The sequence below is a fragment of the Triturus cristatus genome, chromosome 8 (assembly GCF_964204655.1).
Source record: "Triturus cristatus chromosome 8, aTriCri1.1, whole genome shotgun sequence".
NCBI lineage: Eukaryota > Metazoa > Chordata > Amphibia > Caudata > Salamandridae > Triturus > Triturus cristatus.
Window position 1 is genome coordinate 1,549,766,394 of NC_140591.1, and position 11,769 is coordinate 1,549,778,162.

Sequence of the window (11,769 nt, forward strand, 5' to 3'; positions counted from 1 at the left end):
CACCAGGAGCTGGGTCAACCCGATATAGAGGATGTTATAAAAATTCAACCAGTTTTATTGTGGCACAGGGTGTGGACCACAGAGGAGTGTGCTTTTAATCAAGCAATACTGAGAGATGCTAAACTAGACGAAACAAGGAAAATAAGATGGCTGACATATGTTAAGATGTTCCTCACGGAGCTAGGTCGTCAAGATTATTTTGATGATCCAATCCTCTTATCTCAAGTAACTAGAAAATAATTAAAACATCTATGCATGGAATACTTAGAGGAAAAAAGATCAAGCTCTGAGATGAGGAAAAGCACAGTGGTGGCGCACCAACTTGTAATGATTACAAGCGGTATCCAGCCATATGTGAAATTACAGATGAAAGACTTTGATAAGTTTCTATTGATTCGTTTTAGATTAAATATTTTATTCAGACTTTTTAGTTTCACCAAAATGAATGACTGGACAAAGGGGCTTAATAAATGGCCCTGTGATGAATTGTCCAACCAATCGGATATGCACATTTTGCTATTCTGTAAGTTTTATGTTGTGCTAAGGAAAAGATGGATTCTGCCGTTATTGAGGACAATGGGTCTCAATCAGTGTCGCCCTGCATTTTTAGCCATCCAGAGATTAGATAATATTTTAACTATTGTCTCAGTTTCTACTTTTTTTTAAAAGGGCTTTTAGATCTTGAAAATCAATTCTTGATTCACTGTAATATAAATATGAACTGGTAATGATGATTGTTTATACACATACTCGTGGTTTTTTATATATTTATATTTATTTATGTAGATGCTTATCTCATTTTTTACTGTACTTTTGTGGTTATTCATGTTCAATAACCAAATAAAGCAATAATTGATTGATTGAGTGGATTGGCTAAGTAAGGAGGGTGTTTTTGTGAATGGGCCAATGCACTGGACTTCAAGTATTACATTTTAAAGTTTATGTGCAGGAACCCAAGAGCACACAAATTATACAATTGGCTTTCCAACAGTGCTGGAAAAACACCTACTGTCCCCTTGCACCCACTTCTGAGCACAAAGGTACTAGCAACCTCACAGATGCATCACAAGACACTAAGAAGCCACCTCTCAGATGACCCCCAAAGGATGCCTAGTTGAATGATGTGTGCTTTGCTGTGTTTGAGAGCTAAGCTTTGCCAGTAAGTAAGTTTTAGGGGGCGGTTGTGGGGAGCAAGAATCAGCTTCCATGAACTCAAAGACACGAGTGATGGTGAATGTACAGTCATTAGCGGAGGAGCTGTAGGAACTACAAAACTGGACGGCACTAACTGTGGGTGCTGCTGCAGGAGATGAGGAAACAGTTGTTGCAGAGGACTTCAGTGCACTAGGGACAGTGGCAGAAGCTGTAAAACTGATGCAGTACTCAGCACAGCTTTGGCTGTGAAAAGTATACACCAGCCAATCCCAGACTTTTTCCTACATAAACAGACTGTTGAAATTAGGCCTGGGCGTAATTCAGATTACGAAAGCTGAGCTGGTGACGTGGTTCACTGAGTAGGCACTCCCATACTTGTCCATTGGCTAGACTGGCCTTGGGAATAAACCGTCACTGGTGATGTTTTTCCCCATATGAAGCTGACAAGCTAACTGAGGATATCTTGAAACATGGCAAACCCTTGTGGGTGGGGTACCACCCTATCCTGGCCTGGAACACGGACCTGCAGGAACCGTGGCTCCCAGGCAAAAGGCACGACTTTGCCCACCTCTCATGGAGGATTATGAGAGCTGCTCATTGCACAGTAGCCCCAGACTCCTCCCCAGTCTGACACCACCCTGCCCCAGGAACTGTCTGGGCCTTTACATTGGGTTCCATGTCCGCTTCACACCCAGAGAGGCATGAGAGTACTTCTCAGCCTGTAGCCACCATGCTTTGTGCAGGGACTGTCCCTACAGTTTATCAGCTAAGGGTGCCCTGGTTCGGTGCCTTCCACCTCCCGGTTCCCGAGCCTGAGGAGCTATGCGGAACTCCACATCCCGTGCTGTAAAATCAGTGCGAATTGCACCACGTGCAGGTCAAGCGAGCACTGCTTCTTACTGCCACTTGAGTAGATGTTCTAAACTTGAGCGGCAGATTTACAACGCAGGTGGAAACATTCTCAATGTGAGCTGTAGCAACCAGCCACAACCGCCCGTGTTGGGAAATCTCACCAAGAGGTGGTCTGGAGTAAGATTTTCCTTGCTCGCCAACTTAACGTTGGTGAGCCGCAAGAGAGGAAACACTGTGCTCTATGTTGAGGGTTTAGTGGGAAAAAGCTCCGCAAACTTTGAGAGCAGTGCAGAATTTCATGCCCAGGCCTAGTCATATTCCCACAGATGATAGTTTCACTCATTGGCTCCTCAATTGAGATCAACCAAGCTTTTATCTTCTGTTCTGAAGGACATTTCTGTCCTCCCTAAGCTCACCATAGGAATCTGCTTTATCGTTTCACAGATGTACCACCCCTGTCAAACTCCCCACTTCCCACTGTCCCCAGAGTGGGTCACGTCTGGCAGGCACCTGCTTACCTCCCAATGGTTTCACTCGCTCTTGAAGTCTCCAAAGTTCTTTTCAACCTTCCCTTATGGTACTTGTTAGCTATGAGTCTCCCACCTGTATTTAACCGTAGATCGAGTTTACGACCCACTTTTTGGCTGCATTTCCAAGCCACCTAACTCTGAGAACACCTGATCCCATTGCGCCAGGATCTGCAACTGTTCTAACACTGTCTGCGGTAAGAGTCTCAATCGGAAGGACTTGGGAACCCTGAGCGATATCGGGCAGTCAGTCTTCTGTACACCACATTTCTTGCGCACGCCACTAAGTGGGGATTCGCTGTAAGCTCTTTCGTCTGCACCGTCAAGCGACCCTTAGACAGCTATTGTCCCAGAAGGAACCCAGGGCTGCAAGATGCCTTCAAAGTGTCGATGATCAATGTTTCTGGTAATTTATACTAATTCTTACAGCAATCTGTATTCTTCATCAAGTGGATGCCGAGTGATCCGCTGACAAAAGTCGAAGGCAACTTTTGCAACGTTCGCCCGCTTTTAGGAGGAAGTCAGCACCAGCCATCCACTGCCCATGTAGTGAGACAGCCCAGCACCGCATCACACATCATTCTTCCCCTCTGGAAGTGGGCCTCCATGATTTAAAAAAGTATTTCCAGGCATTCTGCCCAGTAGCTCCACCCAATCACCACTGCAGGTGGGCAAGCAAGGGGCTAGCACAGCAGCACGTCAGCACATGCAGAATGCTCCACCACTGGTTCTTCCAGACATGGCCACATGAGTCTTTAAACCCCAACCTGACCACATGGGACCAGTCCACCAGCTACCTTGCAATGAGGGAGGCCTGCCCCACCTGCATGTCAGCCAACCAGCACCCATTGGGCTGGTGGGAGCCAGCACTCGACTGCTGCATGTTGACAGTCCCCAACTTAGGCGAGAGCTCCTATCCATGCCAGTGGACTGGGGGTACACAAACACTGATGGGGTACTGAAGAGAGAAGAGTCAGGCTCCTCCACACCATCAAAGTGACTTACCTGCTTCTGATATACATGTGGAAACTCGAGCAGCTTCTCCTCCCATCTCTAGAAGCATTTCACACTGGCATCAATTGGATACAGCATCTCCAAAAGAGAGGAACCGGGGTTCCCACTTGTCCTGTCTCTTTCTCAGCCAGGCTGTCCTGCCAGACAAGACAGGGCACTTCCCAGTCACTGGAAACCTGGGCAGACCGGGATCAGGCTGGAGAGGGCTCAGGTGCAGGTTCATCAGGGGGTCCCAGCCCAGGGAGGCACTGCAATTTAGTTACTCCCAGATATGTGCAGGGTGAGCATGGGTTCCCTCTTGAGAGGGCTATCTTTTGCATCGCACCCCTCCAGAGGACCCATGGCATCACCGGCCTTGGTACCTCACATGTTAGTTGGGCCCTCCCAAGTGGAGGAGCCTGGCCTGTGCACGCCAACCATAGACTGCTACCCCAGCCAAGCCGCACAAGGGGAAGGCCAGACCGTGTGCCTTGGTTTCTCTCTGGGAGATGCCCAAGGGTCCAGGCTGTCACTGTTAGTCGATTGGGTCGCTCCACCATTAATGATCCTTCCACAGGTTCACCTACGGAAACCATGTTATGAATTTCATTTCCTCAGATACTCTAGTTTAATTGTCTTCTCAGCATGTCCACCAGAGCAGTTGTTGACATTGGCAGGGTTCATTCAAGGACCTCACTAAACCATTCAATCGGTAGTAGCAATGAGTGGTGTGTACAAAAGGCAGGTACACAAGCATATGACTCACACTTACTGCAACAGGGAATTCCTCACTCATGGAAAATAATTGTAATTCCAGATCCCTTTTACGAATGAGGTTCAGCAGGTTATCCGTACCTGCCACCAAGTGGCAGACACACGCTGATCCGTTCACTGTCAGGGCATCACAGATCTGTTATCACTTGATCTAGATCTTGATTGTGACTGGACACCACTTGTCCCTCCAAGACATTTACAGCCAACTGCTGGGGATAACATAACTAATTAACATGGAGGAATCTTGTTTGTTATCAGAATTAACCAGAAATATCACTCCACCAACTAAGAATGGAAATTAACCACTGCCAACAGAATTGAAAAAGAGCTATCAGTCTGTCAATCTTTTCCGTTTCTGGGCCCGTTGAGGTTTACCATATTAAGTCAAATTTAGCCACAGGCTCCACTCCTGCTGGTGCACTTTTTCAATTCCTTTAAGTTTCAACTTTGTAACCATACAGCCCCCAGAATCTAAAGACCTTGGTTTCCTGGATACCGCTCAGCAGTTCCTGGGAATAATGCCACTGGATTTCTAGTCAGCATTATTTATGGTTGGAAGTACAATGGTATCTGATCGTCTTTGATACTCTGACTTTTATTCTTAGTTAATGAAAACATTCTTGGCAAATGCTTCCACATTTGTTCATCTTGTACCAGTCCAAGAACTTCACCTCTAGCGGCACATTAAGAAAGCCCTCGGCCATCCTTCTTACTCATGGCCCCAGGTCTGAAAACCAGAAAAAAATAGGACCAGAGTCCTATTTCATTATTCCTAGCTGAGGTTCTCAGGTGTCCAGGCTACTGTGAACACTATTTTTTCAAAGTAAACACTTCGGACCCCCAGGACACTGAGTCATGAGCATCAAGGGGGCACCGAGTGGCAGGAGATGGAACAGGCAGTAGCTCGCCTCGTAGCAGACCACCAGCTCTATCCCAAGATCAAACTATGAGCTTTTTTACTGCAGCAACTTGAATGTACACTATTGAAGCAGGAATTGCTGATGCTGCTGGCACCATACGTGTCCTCCAATGGATCCTCGTTAAATTTTTTTCATGTGTACTCATTCCAATTACAGGGCCTCGAAAGAGTCCTGTATTGTTATTTTTTGTCACTACCTCCCCGAGTCGGGAGTGGGTAATTTGCGCGCCTGCTGCCTTCCTTGGATGTGGTAGCCATCTCTCAGGCTCTCTCTCCAGAATCTGACCTTCATTCCATGTTACTGTGGTCAAGATGGTAGGCACAGAAAGTACAATTGAAAGTTGTTAAGGTGCGATCAGCCCAAGGTTATCTGGAGTCACCAAAGTGGCCAGGTGGGCCCGATTCATTTTGATCTGATAAATGCTTGCATTGTGGGAGGTCATCTCTTATCAGCATGTATTACTCTGGAATTACAACAGTATGCTACTGACAGGATCAACCAGATAGCTGCACCTGCTGGATTGAAGGGACCTGGGGGACAGGGCATTCCTTCCTACTTTCTAGGAAGAAAGGCTTGAACGAAAGGCCAATCGAACCGGGCAGGAAGGCAGTTGTAGATTCAGGCCCCTGCGGGGCTCCCGCCCAGGCCCTTGCAACTCCCAAATGAGAACAAATGGACAACAAGGTGGCACTAATCTTTATCAAGTCAACACTCTTATCTTGGAATCCATGCACACCAAGTGATAGAAGGGGTCATAGGTGAAAATGCACCCAACCTCCTAGAATCTTGTCTGGGCTTGTGAGTGAAATAAGCCCTCATCTTCCAGGGCAGCCTGGCCATGAGTGAGCACCATTAGAACAGACTGTGCACTGCCAGATGTCTGGGGTTTGGAACACCCAAATGCCAGGACTCGAAGGACAGCCATCTGGTTGCACCCTGACTTCTGACAAAGGATTTTGCATGCACTTGTAGGGGACAGGGACCCTGAAGCCAGGATTCTCAAAGACCTGGCTGGTTATCAGGCAAGGGCCTATGCGGGCAGGCCTCGCACTCCTGAATGGGGACAAGCAGGGGCGACCTCCCCAGTTCTACGGAACCTAATCCCATGCACTTTGCGGCACTGTGGGATGGAGAAGAGAGTCAAGGCACCGAGGGATCCACTCCACGGCCAGCTGGAGCTCTAACCTGGGGCACAGTCAGAGCTTTTGATCCCAGGCAAGCAGGGGATGCCTCCCCGGGCCTGTGGGTCCCCATCTGGGGTACTTTGAGACACGGCGGGCCAGGGAACAGATGCTAGGACTGGGGATTTCCATCACAGGTACCACTGGGCAGGGACCCGGGGACCAGTTAGAGCTTATTATCCCGGGCAAGGAGGGTGACCTCCCTGGGCCTGCGGGTCTCTGTCCAGGGCACTTTGACATTGCAGGTTAGTGAATGTAGTCTAAAAAGAAAAAGCAAAAAAGAAGCAAAACTATTTGGAGTACTCCACAAATAGTAAATCAAACCAGGGTTAATCAAGTGGGTCCAGGTGAAAACAGAGACCTAAGCAAGTCCAGCAGTCTCCAGAAGGACAAAGCATCTACTGGAAGTATAAAACAGGTTAAACAAGCTGCACACTAATTTAGGTGTTGTTTAGATCAATATCCACCTACTTAATACCTGTAGAATGAAAAATCCAAGTTTCTGAATGGCTGCACAATTGTTTCCAAGCTATATTTTGAAAATGTTTGGTTAAATAAACACATACATTGTAAGGTAAACAAAAGTGGAAGTCATTTTGTGATGAAAAACAAGAAAATGCTCAGGGGACGTGGCTTGCTTGCGGACCAAGATGACCGCAGTGCAGCGAAGCTCCCGTCCAGGCCCGTAAATATCTGGCATTATCCTGATCCCTAGAGGCTATAAACCCCTGGGAGAACAGCAACAATGAAAGAGGAGTCTCTTCAGCACCCAGATTGAGGTTCTAACTGCCACTGGAGCTCCGAAAACAAGACGAGCAGCTGCTGTGATCGAGGGCGGAGCCCGCGGTGTGCGTAGCTGGGCCTGCACTGTCGTCGCAGAACGCATTGAGACCGAGGTGCCTGGTGGGCCCGTGGGGCCGAACAAATAGAGCGGAGAAGCAGCGCCGGAGTAGAGGTGAGCAGCGATCTGAGGCTGCAATCACCCAACCGACGCGTTGAAAATCGATGTGCTGAGACACAGAGGCAGTGGGAAAGGCTCCAGGCCCCAGTACACAAGGCCTAGTGAAGGTGTCGGAGAGGCCAGGTGATTGCAGAGCCGTGAGCAAAGGCTGCGATCAGAAAGTGACTGGACACAGAAGCGGTCCGAAGGAAAGAAGCTTAAGACTGGGTCTTCACGAGACAGGCAGCCCTGGGGCAGATTATCCATGACAAAATAGGCAGAATGGAGGATACACCACCCATGATTTACCGCTGCAAATACCTTGGATAATTCAGCCTGCGACAAAACCTAGGCAGTGGCCGTATTAGATGTTCAAGGTGAGCCTACGCACTCCCTGGGGCACTCAGATGGCTACACGGAAGAGGAGGGTGGTGGCGCTGGAAACGAGAGGACTCTCGAAGAAGCGTACTGATTTCAAAAGAAAAAGCGACGCGGTGAAACATAGGCGACCTCCACCCCACAAAAGGTAAGAGCTGGGGTTGAGGACCAAGACAGAGAACCCCCACTCCCTAAAGGAATACAGTGTGCTGCATATCCTCTAACAAATAAAGGACCAACAATAGTGGAGCTTAGAACAAATTGAGAGCAGGGTGAAGACTCCAGCCAAGCAATAGCACAAGACAAGACCCCGAGCGACCACAGACATCTCGGGTCGGCAGGTCTCCTTCAGGCATTATCACCCTGATACTGCCACAGATCGGGGTGCGAGTGGCAGGAGATAACTCACGGCTGGGAGCGGGAAGAACTCCAGCTGGTAAGGAGCGTCAGAGACTGGCTCCTGGGCTCCCTGTGGTAATAGTCGGACAGCAACCACAAGGAAGATGGAGAAGCCCAAAGGCACAGGCCCAATCCAATCTAATAAAATGGACAATTATGCGGTCACAAAACCTGCCACGTTGATAGAAGAAGAAGGAGAGGTGGAGGAGCCGTCCCTGACCGTAATCATGGCAGCAATACGGGACGTCACAGGCTCCCTAGAACCCAAAATCAGTGGAGGTCACCCTAATTAGAGCAGATCTTTCAAAACTAAATAAAAATTTGCCACCGCTGAAACTAAAATCGCTCAACTTCAGTGTAAGACGAAACAACTAGCACAACAAGCAATGCACATTGCGGCATGGCTGGAAGATCAGGAGGGGAGAGCGAGAAGAAACAATATACGGGTGGTGGGGGTACCCGAAGGAGCAGAGAGGCAAAGCGTTGACCTGTTCCTAGAAGATCTTATCATCAACAAGCTGCATCCCCCATGCCTATCAAAGTTCTTCTCCATAGAGGGGGCTCATGGAGTGCTGGCGCCTCTTTCCAGACCAGGAGCCCCACCGCGTACAATAATTGCCAGAATATTAAATAATCGTGATAGGGACACGTTACTCCATACCACCAGAGTGGAAGGTGACCTTCCCTATGAAAACTCAGTAATCAGGTTCTTCGCAGACTTTACGCTTCAAGTGCAGAGACAAAGAAAGAGTTTTAATCCGGTTGAAGAACGGGACCTACTAATAGGAGCGGGGAGTCAGTGATCGAGCAAGGTCAGTGAGCAACATCATCGAGTCCACTCGGCCCTGCCGGTGCGGGAGCAGAGCCGGGAGATTGAAGACGAAGGTCCAGTATGGAGGTAAGACTGTAACACACTGGGCCCCGGCCCTGGAGAGCCCAGGAGAGACACCTGGATCCATTGAGACTATGGGCGGTACATGAAGGAACAATTTGGCAGAGACTCGCGATCGAGACTTACAGGGACTACCAATTGAAGAAGAGCTGGGACAGGGAGGGGTGGACTGTAACTAACTCTTTTCGGGTCAAGCTGGATCGACCACCCCCTCAAACTCATAGCTAGAAATGTTATGTATGTTCAGGGCAACTGGCACTCTGCGGGTTGGAGAGTTGGGGTTTCCTTAACCTAAAAAGCAGGGTGGGGGAGTTGTGAGGGTAATATGTAGTTTGGCATGTTAGTCTAGAACTGTACCAAAAGAGTGAGTATAGGAGTGTAGCAGTAGGAACAACCTATTTGGAGAGGGAGAATCTCACAGTGAACACATATTTAGATGGTGATCCATAGACAATCCCAGTTCTCGATTAAGATATAGTCCTGGAATGTTAACGGCCTAAATGGAAGTTGAAAAGATCAACAGTGCTGCAATTTATTAGGCGCCATACTCCAGATGTTATTCTCCTGCACGTGACACACCTCAAGGGTAATCATTGTAAGGCTTTAGATAGATATGGTTATATTCTCAGGGCACATGCAGGATATACCTCTGGTTCCAGGGGGGTTGGGATTCTGATTATATGTGCATGCCCTTTCATGGAACACTATGTGTGGATGGACGACCTTGGTAGATACACATCAATAAGTGGTTTGTGGGAGGGGGAGACTTAATCTTTGCTCAGTTTACTCACCACCAGGGTTACAGTCAACTGCACTAGCTACATTAGGTACCATACTACTACAATTGCCTGAGGGTTGACTGGTTCTGACATGAACAAAATTGTTACGATGGAACTAGAAGTGTTGGGTAGAGGTACAATTGGCACAGGCACCAGTTGAAGAGGTTCCTTGAGGCACTGGGCCTAGGGGATATTTGGAGACATCAATACCCTGACATGAAGCAATACACTCACCTTTCGGCAGCAACGGGCAGCCGCTCAAGTTTGGCCTATATCATAACACAAGTCTCTGGGCTTGGAGAATTTAGGGAGGTTGTACATTTGGCTAGGGGCATATCCGATCACTCCCCTGTAGAAGTGAAGCTAGCAGGCCCGGGGAGGGCCCGCCACCGAGAATCGAACCCTGGTACCTCAAGGATTAAGACTTTAGAGAAGAAATGAAGTTTGGGGCGCAGCAGTACAGGGGATGGTTGATTAAGCAGTGATCCTCTGGGAGGCCTTTAAACGGTCATTAGAGGTCAGGCGCAAGCCAAAATAGGAGACATTTAGAATGAAAAACACATCAAATGTGTCACCCTAGAAAAAGAAATAATCCGACTTGAGGCCCAGGCAGCAGGAACGGATCCCCAATCAGCTATAGAGAGACATCACTTCCGTGTCCAACAAAAATAACATAGAGGCCTAGCAGAAGAAAGCACCAGGGCACAAGCAAGAGCAACACAATATCGACTTTATGAAGTATGGGACAAGGCCAATAAACTGCTGGCATGGTTAGATAGGAGACAGGCGAGGGGTGGTTGCAAGACTAGAAAGCTAACCATAACGGCTGAATTTCTCTGGTTTTGAAATGTCACCCTAACTATAACGTACTAGTAATCTTTGTTTTATTCTAGGAATTTCTAAGGTTTGTAAAATGCTAATTCCTAACTATAACGTCCCTGAAACCTGTGTTTTTTTAGTGGATTTCTATGTTTTTTTAAATGCTAATTTCTAACTATAACATCCCTGAAACCTGTGTTTTTTTCAATAAATACATACATATATACACCTACACATACACACATACACACACACACACACACACACACCACAGACACTAGAAGAAGGGAAGATCTAATTTTCTAGCCTAAAGCAAAAGAGAGGAGCCCTTCACATTTGAGGTCCAACACTACACATAACTGGAATTCTGGACAGGAAAGGTTATTTGAATTGTTAGAAGGATTAAGGAATGGCTTTTTTGTAAGGAACGTTGAAGGGCGTTATTTTCGAATACCGATTCTTTAAGGTGTGTATAAATTGAGTTGCAAATATTAATATCTTACCACCAACTCAAAGGACGTGGTAACCCATTCACAAATAGGAAGGGGTTCCAAAGGGCCATTTCCCCCTCCGTGAAAGGTGAAAAAACATTTTTTAAGAGTAGGCAGTGGTTCCATAGACCATCAAATTTAGCTTGGATATGGCTTCGCCTAAACACCGAAATGGTATTTTTGGTGTTCAGACGGAAGCTGTCTCCAAGCTATATTATTATTGCTATCATTATTAGTCAGATTTGTATTGCGCATGGCTGCCCCAGCGACGGGGCATCCCAGCGCAGCCAAAGACCAAAAACCTGAACCTAGGAGCGAGAAATGCAGTATTAACCAAGGAGGACAGGGAAAAGCCAAGTTTTTATGGCATTATGGAAAGCCAGATGATTCTGGATTGCTCTGATGGGGGCAGGAAGCGAGTTCCAGAGTTTCGCTGCCAGACTACGTAAAGAACGACCGCCAGCTCTGGCTTTCGAAACGCGAGCAATGCAGACCAGTGCTTGGTCAGCCGATCTCAAAGGGCGCCGTGGCACGTAGAACTCAAGCAGGTTAGACAGCCCCAAAGGGGCCTGAAGGGTCTGAATCTTATGCGACACGCAAAGCGCCTTAAACTGAATGCGCTTTTCAACAGGCAGCCAATGCAGCTTAGGGAGTATGTGAGCAACTGAA

General features: G+C 47.6%; 1 pseudogene; it reads right to left on the reverse strand.

Moving 5' to 3' along the window:
- Positions 1 to 4,087: 4,087 nt before the first annotated feature.
- LOC146806114 (18S ribosomal RNA) lies at positions 4,088 to 5,726 on the reverse strand (annotated as a pseudogene).
- Positions 5,727 to 11,769: the final 6,043 nt, after the last annotated feature.